At 44.2% G+C, this 15,776-nt stretch overlaps 3 non-coding genes across 3 annotated transcripts; all 3 read left to right on the forward strand.

Annotated features, from left to right (window-relative positions):
* Positions 1–9,322: 9,322 nt before the first annotated feature.
* trnas-cga (transfer RNA serine (anticodon CGA)) lies at positions 9,323–9,404 on the forward strand. The gene has a single exon. It is a non-coding gene; the product is annotated as a tRNA-Ser (tRNA).
* A 2,127-nt stretch (positions 9,405–11,531) lies between these two features.
* On the forward strand, positions 11,532–11,604 carry trnar-ucg (transfer RNA arginine (anticodon UCG)). Its single transcript has one exon. It is a non-coding gene; the product is annotated as a tRNA-Arg (tRNA).
* A 1,432-nt stretch (positions 11,605–13,036) lies between these two features.
* On the forward strand, positions 13,037–13,118 carry trnaf-aaa (transfer RNA phenylalanine (anticodon AAA)). Its single transcript has one exon. It is a non-coding gene; the product is annotated as a tRNA-Phe (tRNA).
* Positions 13,119–15,776: the final 2,658 nt, after the last annotated feature.

Below are 15,776 nucleotides of genomic sequence, written 5' to 3' on the forward strand. Positions count from 1 at the left end.
ATTTAACACTTGTCCCGGCATTTAAGATTCAACCCGAATATTTTCATAAGAAGTGATTTCCATTCACTCTGGCAGCAGTAAATCAGTCGGAAAATTACCTTAGGAAACCCAATCATTTCTGTTTACAGTATTGGGAATTTCCCATCTGCTGACAAGACAGAGTCCTCACAATCAACATTTTCTTTGTTCTTCCTGCCTAAAACGTTTACCACTTCTTATTTTCAAGATAGGAGTTTTGTTTATACCACGTTCCAAGAACAGGAACAACCTTCCAATCTCCTGAATTTTCAATTTAAAATGGAAGTTTTGTTCCTTTCCCACGGGAAGAGCAGTTAATGAGAAAGGAGTTTCCACGAGCTGTGTCCCAGGGTTTGGCAGGAAGCCCTGATTGAAGCTGCAGTGGCCGCTTTCAGTTGGCATCGGCGGATTGGAGAACATGGTGTCGTATTCTGCTGCGTGTAAACGTCTTGCTCCCTGTGGACTCGGGATGAATCATGGATGAGATTTCGGAACAACACTGCCTTCCAGTCTCTGGTCATCTGCTATCGAAGGAAATATAAACAGAGTTATTTGTTCAGTTCGAAGTCCTGGGCAATGTGAAAGATGGAACAGTTCTGATACAAAATCGGAGACTGGGAAAATGGTTGGAGAGGAAGTAATAAAAGAGAAGCTGAATATAAAGTTGGAAGTCAGGAGACATTCAATAAAAAGGAAGAGTGTGCAAACGCAGGTGGGGATGGACATGGAAAAGGAGTGTCACTAGTCCTGAAGTCTTAAATCGATTTATATTTCCAAGATGCTACCAGCATTTTCCAATAATGTCATTTGTTGGTTTAGTAAGAGAAGATGGCAGTGATCCTGGACCAAACAGCTCTCCCGTGCTCTGGGGATATTTGACTTACTGTGTCTATGTCCCACACTGAAACCTCACGATCCTGCCGCACCTCCACCCTCGTTACTGACAATATACTGTTCATTACGTTAAACACAAGAAGAACAATTGCAAAACGTTAAGGGAGAGTTCCCTTCGGTTTCCATCAGAACAATCTGAATCACTAAAAATTGGTTCAGTACCCATGTGACATTGATCCGTCTCTGTCAGACCCCGAGCAAGTGGCCATTCGCTTTCCGTGCCTTTGAACACTTTGGTTGGTGCACGGATGGTTTGGAACCTTACATTTTGAAACGGACATCATTCATCGTATTTTCGGCTGCACTGATAAAGTTGTCTCTGGTGTCTCCAGTAAAATAGAAATAGTGTTCACTCAGAAACCGACGTGTGATCAAAAGCAGGCGGACAGATGTGTCAATGAAAGCAGCAAGAACATTCCCCTGCGAAGGGTTGCAATACTGCACGTGGAAAGAAGAGCCGGAATTGTATTAAGCGGTGAAAGCGCCCATTGTGAGGATTGCACCCACCAACCACAGATTAAGCATCTCACACTGCACCGACTGAGCTAACCAAGCACGGTGCACTGTGGATTAGTTTGCTATTACATTGCGAGCATAATTCATCAGCACTTTGTTAGGATCCAGTTCATTCCTCTGAATCACAATATGATTCACACCTTTCACTTCAGTTATTCCTTCAAAGCATTACAATCTATTGAGCACTTGTCCCAGGATTTAAGTTACAACCTTAATATCTTCATATTTTTACCCTCACCTTTATATCACTGATGTGATTTCCATTCACTCTGGCACGCCGTAAATCAGTCGGGACGTTACCTAAGGAAATCCAATCATTTCCGTTTACAGTGTTGGGCATTTCCTATCTGCTGACGAGACAGAGTTGTCTCAATCAACACTTTCTTTGTTCTTTCTACCTAAAACCTTTTACCACTTCCTATTTTCAAGGCAGGAGTTTTATTTATAACACGTTCCAAGAACTGGAGCAACATTCCAATGTCCTGAAGCCCTTTCCAATTTAAAGTGAATGTTTTTCTCCTTTCTCACGGAAAGAGCTGTTACTAAGGAAGGAGTTTCCACGAGTTGTTTCCCATGGCTTGGCAGAAAGTCGCTGATTGAAGCTGCAGTGGCCGCTCTCTGTTGGCATCGGGAGCTTGGAGAAAGTGATGTCGTATTCTGCTGCGTGTAAACGTCTCACTCCCTGCGGACTTGGGGTGAATCATGGATGAGTTTTCCCGGTTCCAATGTCAATACATGATCGGGGTGAATGCTTGTGCTGAAATATTTGAGGCTTATTCCCTGGGTGGGCTCGAACCACCAACATTTCAGCCAACTGCGCTAACTATTTGAGATACAGAAACTGGCAACGCAGATATCCAAAAGCAAAGCTATCGACGGGATATGAGGATACGTCGGACAGCAGGAACTTGCGTTGTTTTCAGAGACGGTCGCTGATTTTATCACCGAGAGGGTACGCACACTGAGGAGCTGCAAACACTCAAATTAAAAGGCATCCACACATGTACAGTTCACTCACATACATCTCCACATAGTAGCTCACTTACGATGCTAGTATTTGAAGCCACGATTCGATAGAAACTGAAGCTTAAAATCCAGCATCTTAAAACCCTCGATCCCGCTACCACACAAAAGCCCACACTCAGAATTTTTATGACTAGTGTTTCAGCATCGATTCACTTCAGGCACTTAGACCTCGCAGATTATGTAATGAAATTGGAGTAATTTAAGAAGAAAGACCAAAGAAAATGTACAGACAAGGAACAGGCCCTTCATCCATTCAAGGCTGAGCCGATCCAAATCTACTGTTTAAACCTGTCACCTAATTCCTAAGCACCTGTATCCCTCTGCTCCCCACCTACTCATGCATCTGTCCAGACGCATCTTAAAAGTATCTACCGTGATTACCTCTCCCGTCTCTGCTGGGAACGCGTTCCAGACACCCACCACCCACTCTATCCCTCTTAAACTTTTCACCACTCATCTTGAAAGCGTGACCTCTCGGTATTTAATCCTTCAATCTGGGACATAAAACTTTTCTCTATCTATCCGTCTGTACCCTTCATGATTTTGTAAACCTCAAAAAGGTCCCACTCAAACTCCTTTTTACTAATGAAAACAAAACAACCCAACCCTCTTCCCAAATTGCACCTTCCATACGAGGCAACATTCGCTTAAACCTTTTACGCGCCCTCTCCAAAGCGTCCACATCCTTTTGGTAATGTGGCGACCAGAAATTTGCACAGTATTCAAAGTGTGGCCAGACCAATGTATTGTTCAATTTTAACATGACCTGCCAGCCATTTTATTCAATACCCCATCCAATGAAGCCAAGCATATTATATGCCTGCTTGACCACTCTATCCACCTGTGCAGCGACCTTCAGTGTATAATGGACCTGTACTCACAGATCTCTCTGTCCATCAACATTTTTTTCCCGAAGTTCTTCCTTCATTGTATAACCCCATCTAGAATTAGACCGATCGAAATGCGTCACCTCACATTTGTTTGGTTTGAACTCCAGCTGCCACTTTTCCGCCCAACTTTCCAGTATCCTCCTGTATTCTTTAACAGTCACTTATACTTTCTGTTAGTCCAGAAATGTTCGTGTCATCTGCAAACTTTCTGATAATTCCAACAGTGCTCTCTTCCAGAACATTTATCTATATCACAAACAACAGTGGCCACAACACTGACCCCTGTGGAGCACTACTGGTCATCTTTCTCCATTTCCAGAAACTCCATTCAACTGCCACTCTCTGCCTCCTATTGCTCAACTAATTCTTTATCCACCTGTCTAGAACACCCTGCACATCATGTTACTTTACGTACTGTATTTGGATACCATGGGGAACCTTATCTAACTCCTTCCTGTAGTGCATGTATATGACATCAACAGCCTTTCCTTCATCTATCAACTTGGGCACTTTACCAAAAAATTCTATGCCTCTCACTGATATGCACATTATTTTCTAAATATGAATAGATCTTATCTCTTGGTACCTTCTCCAGCAACTTTCCCAACACTGATGTTAGGCCCATTGTTCTGTAGTTATCCGGAATATACCTATTATCCTTCTTGTACAGTGGACAATATGAGTAACGTTCCAGTCCGACAGAACCTCACCTGTGCTGAAGTTCGCCACGGAGATATCTGTCAGGGCCCCAGCTATTTCCTCTCTCACCTCACTCAGGAACCAGGGATAGATCCCATCCGTTCCTGGGGATTTGTCCACATTAATTACCCCTAGCCTGCCCAACACAGCTTCCCTACTTAAGTCAACATGATCCAGACTAATCAAATGTCTTACTCTAGACTCAATATTCATCATATTCCTCTCTTCAGTGAACACTGATGCAAAATAATTATTCAGAATCATACCCAGTCTCTCAGATTCGACATACACCCTTCCTTTATTTTCCTTTGGTAGACCAATCCTTTCTCTGGTTACCCGCTTGCTTCTTATATATGAATAATAGGCTTTAAGATTCTCCTTAATTGTGCTAGCGTGAAGTTGTTTCATGACCCCTTTTAACCCCCTTGATTCCTCATTTAAGACTTGTCCTACTCTTCTCATGTTCCTCGAGGGACCATTATGTTCTTAGCTGCCGAGGCGTTATGTATGCTTCCCTTTTCCTCTTGGCGAGTCGTACAATTGTCCTGTCATCAACAGTTCACGAATATTGTCTTTCAAATCCTATGCCTTCAACGGGACATGCCTATCCTGCACTATATTTAACCTATCTTTGAAAGCCTGCCACATATGAACTGTGGACTTTCCTACAAATAGCTGTGTCCAATCCACATTTCCGACCTCCTGCATAATTTTGATATAATTGTCCCAGGATAGTACTCTTTCCTCAGGACCACTCTCATCTTCGTCAATGAGTATTCTAAAACTTACAGAATATTGGACACTTCCCAAAGAAATCACCCACGGCAACTGCTATCGCCAGCCCTGGCTTATTCCCCAATATCAGTTCCAATATGGCCTATTCCCTCCTCAGACTATTGATATACCGCCGCAGAAAACTCACCTGGAGGCTTCTTACAAATGGTATACCATCCAGACCTCTGACGCTAAGAGTATCCCGGACAATGTTGGGAAAACGGAAATCTCCAATCAAAACTAAAGAATTGCCTCTACGTCTTTGCATGATCTGTTTAACTATGTTTTTCTTACACCTCACGCTCACTGTAATACAGCCCCAAAAATCTAACCTCACACTTCTTATTTCACTGCTCCATCCATAGTGTCTCACGACCCAAGCCTTACATGGTGTCTTCCTTTCGCACAGCCATGATATCATCTCTGACCAGCAATGCAACTCCTTCCCCTTTTTCTTCCCTCCCTGTCCCATCTGAAGCATCTATATCCTAGAACATTTGGTTGCCAACCATGCCCTTCCTTCAACTAAATCTCTGTGATCGCAATAACGTCATATTCCTCGGCATCAACCTAAACCCTAAGTTCATCTGTCTATACTCCATGCATTAAAGTAGATGCATTTCAGGTCACCAGTTCTTTTGCATTCATCTGCTCTCTGCCTACTCTTCCCATTTTTAATGTTATCTTCCTGATTCTTAGCGTTTCCAGTTTCCACCTCACTGCCGACTTGTTTAATCTTGTGGTTCCCAGCGCCCTGCCACCTCCCCAACAGCAGTAGGAAAAACTCCCGAAAGGACATTCGTTCCCGTCTGGTTCAGATGTAGATCGTCAATTTTCTTATAGTCCCACATTGTCCAGAACTGGTCGCACAGTCCAACAAATCTGAAACCCGCCCTGCAGCACCATTCCTCAAGTCACGTGTTCATCGTGCCTTTTTTTATTCATTTCTACGCTGGCAGTCACATGGCACCGGCAGTAATCCAGAGATTACTACCTTTGAGGTCCTCCTTTTTAATTTCTCTCCTGGCTCCCTGAATTCTCCCTGCAGGTCCTCATCTCGTGCCTGTATGCACCAAGACAACTGGCTGTTCACGATTCCCTTTTCGAATGATCTTCAGCCGATGGGCGACATCCCTGGCCTGAGCACCTGGGAGGCAACATAACTCTCCAGAATTGCTGATGCTCCATAGTGAGTCCACCCGCAGCTCCAGAGTGACCACGCGGTCAAGCAAGTGCTGCAGCTGGACACACTTCTTTCAAGGGTACGTTTAGAAAACCTTTACAAGGATTTGCAAGGTTTGCACTGCTTGGAGGTGAGAACGAAACTGTAGGCTTCGTCAGATTCCCAGGAGCTTCAGGGCTTAGATATGGCCTCTCAGAAGCTTATAAAATCATGAGGAAGACAGACAAAGTAAATAGTCAGGGAGCACTTTTTCACAAGACACGCGAGTTCAAATCTACATAGCAAACATTTAATGTGAGAGAGGAAAAATTTAAAAGGGATGTGCTGGACACATGTTGTTCACACAGAACTTTTCTGTGTGTGGAATGAATTGCCACATTTAGTGGCAGAGTCTGGTGCCCTCACAACATTTCAAAGGCATCTGAATGGGTGTATAGACAGGAAGACCTCGGAGAGATAACGCACAAATATTGTGAGATATGTATGGATTAATTTCGGTAACCTGTTTAGCAAGGGCAAGTTGGCTCGCGGGATTTGTTTCCATGCTCGACAACTCTGAGATGCTCCAGCCACCGGCACCGGTTTGAATACATCATTTGCAAAAAAAAAAAGCATGATGTTTGTTACTCAGCGAGTTTGGCTATTTTGATTGGAGGGTGGATGGGCCCAACCGATCCAGAGATGAAGGTTTTCCGGATATTTGCTGCCAATGACCATTCTTCTTGACACTTTCCCAAGTTCGTCATCAAAGATTTTGGCTAAAGAAAAATACCTCACATATCGCATTACCCACTTTCCTCTCCAGCGAATCCAAAACCTGACAGCTCTTAACGTGGAACAGAATCAGAACTGAAAAGGCAGTACCATGATCAGACACACCAAAGCTTAAGTGCTGTCTGTGATGCACTGTGAGTCGTCTCTGACATGAACCGCTCGCACAAGTAACAGCGAGGCAATTCCAAACCAACTGGAGATTTAGTTTATTGCCAAGTCCCAGAAAGTGCTCAAGTATCATAAAACAAAACAGAACAACAACGAACCAATAAGAGTGAACATTTCCAATAGTATCCGTGATTAAATTAGGCCATCAATGCCCCGGTGATCACCTTTCTCCCTCACCAGGACAGTAGTGAAGGAAATGAAAGAATAGCAACGTGTCACATCGCGATTGCCCACCTTTTCACCACAGCATCAAATAACGTCGAACAGATTCAATGCAGGATCTTCTTTCGAAATAACGGTGAAATAACTATGTCTATTCACTTTCAGAATAAACGTGGAATAACACAAGTTGTCTGGAATATGAATAACCAACATAGACTACTTGGGTTACAGATTCTACTGATGCACAGACTTTCATATGAAAAGGTACCTTGGGTGATTGCCCTACACCCAGAAATCCTCTGGCTACCTTCTGTTTGCCCTGTCACATTAACCTTGTGCTGCTGTAATCGAATTTGCAGTTCTTGCCATTTGTCCGTATTGCAACTAGGGATAGCTGGTCGTGGCAACTCGTGACTGCCACACAAATTCTTTGCCAAAATTGGATTGTCCCGCAACGTGATTCGCAGTGCACGAACTTCGCAACGAGGATATGCCACGCGGCAAGTTACAAAGCACGCTTCCATTTATTAAAGTCAGTTTCTGGGAACTGACAACCAGATTCCTCCTTACACTCGGAATTATGACAACACATAAACCAACAGCCTCTCTCAGAGACAAACGACCAATGCCCATCTTGTGCCGGACAAACGTAGTTGACAAGATTGCACGCAGGGACTGCACAGAAAACTATAGAGGAGAAGCAGACAGGCGACCATCGAGCTGCATTCATGCAGTTCAGTTACCCGATAAACCCCATGCACAGCTGTTCCTTGTAGGTACACACAGGGCACTGAGTCTCTCTGACTCAGGGACTTGGGACTCGGATTATATGACCATCTGCAGTACTGGTTACTTCCTTGTGTGAGGTAACTCCCGATGGAACATATGTAAAACACGATAGCTGATTGAGAAAAGCGTCCAAAATAGTACCCAAGAGACGTATTTCTGTTGTGTTTCTGGTCCTGTTCCTGACATGACATCCAGCATTGTAATTATTGTGTGCTTCCTGACGATTCGGTGGATGCTTCCGTGGTTGCATTGTGTGCAGTAATCTGCGTTTTAGCTGCAATTACGTGCGTTTGAAACCCAGGACCACCTGCCTCTATTCTGTTTTCTTCTTCACATGCGCAATTGCAACACAGTAAACGATCAATTATTTTGGAAAATGACATACACAGGCGTGTGAAAAGCCCAGTTTCCGTGGCAATTATGCAATGGTTAGAAATTACATTGATTCAGGAGATAAGGATGGAAAATGTGTTTGGGTAGAGATGAGGAACATTGAGGAAAGAGGAAACCAGCCGGTGTAGCTTACAAGAACATTAACAGTAACCACAGTGTAAAAAAAACGTACAGGAAAAATACCGCCTGTGAATGCTAAAAGAAGTCAAGAATTATGGGAGACATTCATTTCCCTTCTTCCACTCCCGTTTGAATTGTAAAGAAACTTTGAAGAAAAACAATCGAAAAGTCATATATGCCCCATCGAACAACGTGGGTCATACCTTGGCCGTTGATTACAGTAGATTAGAATACTTACAATATGGAAACAGGTCCTTCGGCCCAGCAACTCCACACCGACCCGCCCCAGCCCAAATACATTCCTCTCCATTCACCACGTCAATTCAGCACGACCATTTCACCTTACCGGTACATTTTTGGACTATGGGAGAAAACCAGAGCAAGTGCACGCAGCCACGGGGAGAATGTGCAAACTCCACACATTCAGTTGCATGAGGCGGGAATTGACCCTGACTCTGTGGTATTGTGAAACAGCAGCGCTCACGATGGTGTCAGCGTGAGATGGGACTTATTTGCCGTCTTTTATTGGGAAAAATCTCTTTCATTGTGAGCATATGGAAAGACCAGCTCCTTCGCCAGAAAAAGAAATGAATATGTCACTAACCTTGGATTGTTTCATGTCCAAGAACACACAGATCAATACCTCTCTTGATCAGCTCTGCTGGTCATGTTTGCAAAGAGATCTAGCAAATTGCCAAAGTGGGATTGTCCTTTCAATCAATAATTTTGACTCAATTTGGCTGCAAATATCTTTTCCTAACTTTGTGTTTTTCTTCCTTTACGTTGGTGCCTCGCACCTTACAATTCACAGCAGAGGTGGGAGAGGAGAATGGAAGCATTCAGCTTATCACGTCAACGGCAGCTTTCAATGAGATTACGGCTGATTTGGTCAATGCTCAACCCACCTGAGCTGTCTGTAGTCATGGCCGAGTGGTTAAGGCGATGGATTCGAAATCCATTGGGGTTTTCCCACGTAGGTTCGAATCCTGCTGACTACGTTATGAATGCTTTCCTGCTGGTACAATTTTCGCTCAAAGTTCAGAAAAACTATTTTGTGAACCAGGCCGGTAATTTGATTAGACTGGGGAAACTCGAGTTCTTCATCAGAAATGTTCCATATTTAAAACATTATCTCTGTTTCTCTTCCCAGATACATTGCTCGACACATCGGGTTTCTGCATCTGTTATTGAACGTCCTGAGCAGAAGTGCTGCTTTTCATTAGATTCCTTTAATCCCTGTCCACTGTTCTCTGACTCGGGTCAGTGGCAACACTTCCTCCTGCTCGTCAAAGTGCTCATTCCCCACCGCTCCCTCTCCCATCATTAGAAACAACCGCAGGAAATCGCCACTTAACCATCTTTGTTCCAAAGTGAAACTCATCAGCCTCGGGAATCTCTCCACCAAACGGGACTTCTCATCACTGGACATGGTGCAAGCCAGAGGATTGTGAAGAGATACTGTGAAAATATTGTCAGTTGGCAGTTGAAAAAATGTTTAGGAAGCAAACCATATAATTTAGGCTCCAGCTTTGTAAATCTTGATAAACTCTTTGGGAAATGGAATCAGAGGAGAATGAAGAAGTGTGAACTGTACGACCGAGTAGAGGACGGGACATTGACTCTGATGTTCTCGGGACAGGAACTGATCTGAGACATTGAAATCATTCTCGCTCACGTACGTGAGGAATGCAAACTTCATCTGGACTCTGGGACAATGAAAAACTCTGGAACACTCAAGACAATATCCAAATATTGACTGGGATCACTACAGTACGAGTACGATAGGTGAGTCATTTTTTGCCCAGTGTGTGCAGGAGGGCTTCCTGACACAGTACGTACACATGCCTTCAAGGGACGAAGCCACTTTCGATTTAGTACTGGGTAACGCGCCTGGCCAGGTTTTAGATTCGGAAGTAGGTGAGCACTTTGGAGACAGCGATCACACTTCTCTCAGGTTTACTTTCGTGAATGAAAGGAATAGGTGTACTCCACGAAGCAAGAGTTTCAGCTGGTGGAAGGGAAATTACGATGCAATGAGGTAAGATTTAGGAAGCGTAGAATGGGGTAGGAAACTGCAGGGGGTGAGCACATTAAAATGTGGAGCTTATTCAAGGAAAAGCTCCTGGGTGTCCTAGATAAGTATGTACCTGTCAGGCAGGGAGGAAGATATAGAACGCGTGAGCCGTGGTTTACTAAGGAAGTGGAATCCCTGGTCAAGAAGAACAAGTCTTATGTTAGGACAAAATGTGAAAACTCAGTTAGAGCGCTCGAGGGTTCCAACGATATCAGGAGAGACCTAAAAGGAGAGCTGAGAAGAGCCAGTAGGAGACATGAGAAGTTGTTGGCAGATATGATCAGGGTTAACCCTAAGGCTTTCCATAGGTATGTCAGGAATAAAAGAATGACGAGAGTTAAATTTGGGACAATCAAGGATAATAGTGGGAGGTTGTGTGTGGAGTCAGAGGAGACAGGGGAAGCACTAAATAAATATTTTTCGACAGTGTTCGCCATAGAAAATGAAAATGTTGGCGAGGAAGATACAGAGCTACTTGCATCTAGACGAGAAGAGATTGAGGTTCACAAGAAAGAGATATTAGAAATACTGCAGAGTGTGAAAATAGATAAGTCAGCTGGGCCGGATGGGAGCGATCTGATTTTGTTCAGCAAATGCACTGCAGGAAGTTACAAATCAAGCTGATGCTAACAACGACTCATTTTGAGCCGCTAATTTCAGTGAAGTGGCGGCGCCAATAAAAGGTGTCACGCATCTCGTCTAATTCCACATCCAGAGCTCGAAATGACCAGAGGTTTCTCGCCGAGTTTCTGCAGGGTCTTGTTTGGACGACACCATGACACTTTTTCACTGGAGTGGATCATGAAATCGCGTCGTGACTGTGAATAAAACGGTGGAAACTTCCAGCAGAGAAGGACGCGACCCTGAAGCAGGCAGCTGAGGACAAATGTTTCACTTTTGCCAGTGAAAGGCACTGCTTCACAAATTGGAAACTTCGAAGTGAAGCAATGTTGGTGATTATCTTCGCTGCTTGTTCACCTTTTTAATTCTGATTCCGTGAAAGTCCATGGCATTACATATCGACATTCTGCCAAGTGCCAGCTTGTCTCTTGGGCCAGTGGCGTAATGGATAACGCGTCTGACTTCGGATCAGAAGACTGTAGGTTCGAGTCCTATCTGGTTCAAGCTTTCACGCTTTCACCGTGTTGTACGTTGACGCTCCCCTGTGAAGTTCTCTCGGGACATCCCCTCTGTGCTTCCGCATGTTAAGCTTGCATTTGTCCTCTTGTCCGTTTCAAATTCCAGCTCTCCAGAACGGACACCTCCGTCAGTTTGGCGGTATCTTCGGGTGTGTCGCCCTCTATGGGTGAAAATGAGCGTGAGTTCCTCAAAAGAGTTACAATTCGTTATACTTCTGTCCCATTATTGTGCCATGTAAGAACATCGGATAAACTCATTGACATTTGACCTGGAAACATTAGAACACACGAGACTTTGGGCCAAAGTTCGAAACTGCGACTCGTATAGATGGCTCTCTAATTAGCCGCAATGCACACGGGCGGAATGGCCTTTTCCCACTTTGTAAATCTTCGAAGACAATTTGAAAAAATTCTGCAACGAAAATGATCAGACAGGGTGTTTTATTTACACCAAATACGATAGTATCTATCGCCTGGTCTTGTTATTTACTTGTGAGGATTCGGTATTCTCAGCACTGTGGCCCGGATCGTATTCCCGCTCATGGAATGGTTGTATTGTTCAGCAAACATATCGGTGTACCAGTATTTCTGCCGATTTTCCGATGCTGGCAGGTCATTGGTTTTGTCCAAAACATTATGAAGGTTAACATAAAACAAATAGCTGCAGGTGCTGGAAATCTGAGCCAAAAACGAAAATTGTTTGTGCAGCGGAGCATGACTGGCAACAGAAACGTCGATTCTCCTGCTCCTCGGATGCAGCCTGACCTGCTGTGCTTTTCCAGCATCACTCTGATCTAAAGTCAGGTTTCCAGTATCTGCAGTCCTCACTTTTGCCTAGTTTCTTCAGTGTCTCTGGTTCCCAATTCAAGAACTCCATCTCTAGCGGTTTCATGTTTGTACCTCCGTGCTGAGGAGTTGAAGAGTGAAGAAAAGTAACTCACCTCCTCCATCTCTGGGGTAATTAGGGACTGAAAATGAATCGTGTCACATTGAAATATATCTACATGCGAATTAATCTCTGTCTTTTATTGGGAACCATCTCTTTCATTGTAACCATCAGGAAAGATCATTTCGTTCGCCAGAAAAAGAAATGAATATGTTACTAAACTTTGTTTGCTTCAGGTCCGAGAATACTCAGATCGATAGCTCCTTTGCTTACTTCTGCTGGTCATGTTCGCAAAGAGATATGGCAAATTGCCAAGTGTGATTTTCCTTTCAATAAATAATTTTGACGCAGTTTGCCTGCAAATATCTTTTCCTACCTTTGTGCTTTTCTTCTTTTACATTGGTGTCTCGCACCTTACAAATGACAGCAAAGGGATGAAAGGAGATGGAAGCATTTCGCTCATCAAGTCAACGGCAGCTTTCAATGAAATCACGGCTGATTTGATCAATGCTCAACCCCCCTGAGCTGTCTGTGGTCATGGCCGAGTGGTTAAGGCGATGGATTAAAAGTTCTTTGGGGTTTCCCCACGTAGGTTCGAATCCTGCTGACTACGTTATGAATGCTTTCCTGCTGGTACAATTTTCGCTCAAAGTTCAGAAAAACTATTTTGTGAACCAGGCCGGTAATTTGATTAGATTTGGGAAACTCGAGTTCTTCATCAGAAATGTTCCATATTTAAAACATTATCTCTGTTTCTCTTTCCAGGTACACTGCTCGACACATCGGGTTTCTGCAGCTGTTATTGAACGTCCTGACCAGAAGTGCTGCTTTTCATTAGATTCCTTTAATCCCTGTCCACTGTTCTCTGACTCGGGTCACTGGCAACACTTCCTCCTGTTCGTCAAAGTGCTCATTCCCCACCGGTCCCTCTCCATCATTAGAAACAACCGCAGGATATCGCCACTTAACCATTTTTGTTCCAAAGTGACACTTATCAGCCTCGGGAATCTCTCCACCAAACGGGACTTCTCATCCCTGGACATGGTGCAAGCCAGAGGATTGTGAAGAGATACTGTGAAAATATTGTCAGTTGGCAGTTGAAAAAATGTTTTGGAAGCAAACCATATAATTTAGGCCCCAGCTTTGTAAATCTTGAGAAACTCTTTGGGAAATGGAATCAGAGGAGAATGAAGAAGTGTGAACTGTAGGACCGAGTAGAGGACGGGACATTGACTCTGATGTTCTCGAGACAGGAACTGATTTGAGACATTGAAATCATTCTCTCTCACGTACGTGAGGAATGCAAACTTCATCTGGACTCTGGGACAATGAAAAAATCTGGAACACTCAAGACATTGATGTGTTTCTGTTCGCCGAGCTGGAAGTTCTTGTTGGAAACGTTTCGTCCCCTGTCTAGGTGGCATCCTCAGTGCTTGGGAGCCTCCTGTGAAGCGCTTCTGTGTTGTTTCCTGCGTCATTTATAGTGGCCTGTCCTTGCCGCTTCCTGTTGTCAGTTTCAGCTCTCTGCTGCAGTGGCTGGTATATTGGGTTCAAGTCGATGTGGTTGTTGATGGAGTTTGTGGATGAGTGCCATGCTTCTGGGAATTCCCTGGCTGTTCTTTGTTTGGCTTGCCCTATAATAGTAGTGTTGTCCCACTCGAATTCATGTTGCTTGTCGTCTGTGTGTGTGGCGACTACGCATAGTTGGTCGCTTCGTTTCGTGGCTAGTTGATGTTCCTGGATGCGGATCGTTAGCTGTCTTCCTGTTTGTCCTATATAGTGTTTTGTGCAGTCCTTGCGTGGGATTTTGTATACTACATTAGTTTTGCTCATGTTGGGTATCGGGTCCTTAGTTCTGGTAAGCTGTTGTCTGAGTGTGGCTGTTGTCTGAGTGTGCTGTTAAGAGTCCTCGTGGTCGCAGTAGTCTGGGTGTCAGTTCGGAGATGTTCTTGATGTGTGGTAGTGTGGCTAGTCCTTTGGGTTGTGGCATGTCCTTATTCCGTGGTCTATCCCTTAGGCATCTGTTGATAAAATTGCGAGGATATCCGTTTTCGGCGAATACCTTGTATAGATGTTCCTCTTCCTCTTTTTGCAGTTCTGGTGTGCTGCAGTGTGTTGTGCCCCTTTTGAATAGTGTCTTGATGCAACTTCGTTTGTGTATGTTGGGGTGGTTGCTCTCATAATTCAGGACTTGGTCTGTGTGTGTGGCTTTCCTGTGTACCTTTGTGGTGAATTCTCCGTTAGGTGTTCTCTGTACCATCACGTCTAGGAATGGGAGTTGGTTGCCCTTTTCTTCCTCTCTGGTGAATCGGATTCCTGTGAGTGTGGAGTTGATGATCCTGTGTGTTTTCTCTATTTCCGTGTTTTTAATGATTACAAAGGTGTCATCCACGTATCTGAACCAGTGTTTGGGTTGAATTTGCGGTAAGACTGCTCTGACCTTTGCATTACTGCTTCTGCTATGAGTCCCGAGATCGGTGAGCCCATGGGTGTTCCGTTGATTTGTTCGTATATCTGGTTGTTGAATGTGAAGTGTGTTGTGAGGCACAGGTCCCAAGATTTAGGAAGATTAGGTAAGATTTAGGAGGCGTAGAATGGGGTAGGAAACTGCAGGGGGTGAGCACATTAAAATGTGGAGCTTATTCAAGGAAAAGCTCCTGGGTGTCCTAGATAAGTATGTACCTGTCAGGCAGGGAGGAAGATATAGAACGCGTGAGCCGTGGTTTACTAAGGAAGTGGAATCCCTGGTCAAGAAGAACAAGAAGTCTTATGTTAGGACAAAATGTGAAAACTCAGTTAGAGCGCTCGAGGGTTCCAACGATATCAGGAAAGATCTAAACAGAGAGCTGAGAAGAGCCAGGAGGAGACATGAGAAGTTGTTGGCAGATAGGATCAGGGTTAACCCTAAGGTTTTCCATAGGTATGTCAGGATTAACAGAATGACGAGAGTTAAATTTGGGACAATCAAGGATAATAGTGGGAGGTTGTGTGTGGAGTCAGAGGAGATTGGGGAAGCGCTAAATAACTATTTTTCGACAGTGTTCGCTATAGAAAATGAAAATGTTGGCGAGGAAGATACTGAGATACTTGCGTCCAGAGTACTAGAGATTGAGATTCACAAGGATTAGGTGATAGAAATACTGCAGAGTGTGATAACAGACAAGTCCCCTGGGCTGGATGGGATCTGTCCTAGTATCCTCTGGGAAGCAAGGGAAGAGATTGATGAGCCTTTGGCGTCGATCGTCAAATCATCGTTGTCTACAGGAATAGT

Source organism: Chiloscyllium plagiosum, unplaced genomic scaffold (assembly GCF_037043375.1).
Source record: "Chiloscyllium plagiosum isolate Xiang-an unplaced genomic scaffold, Cpla_swu_hap1 HiC_scaffold_13, whole genome shotgun sequence".
NCBI lineage: Eukaryota > Metazoa > Chordata > Chondrichthyes > Orectolobiformes > Hemiscylliidae > Chiloscyllium > Chiloscyllium plagiosum.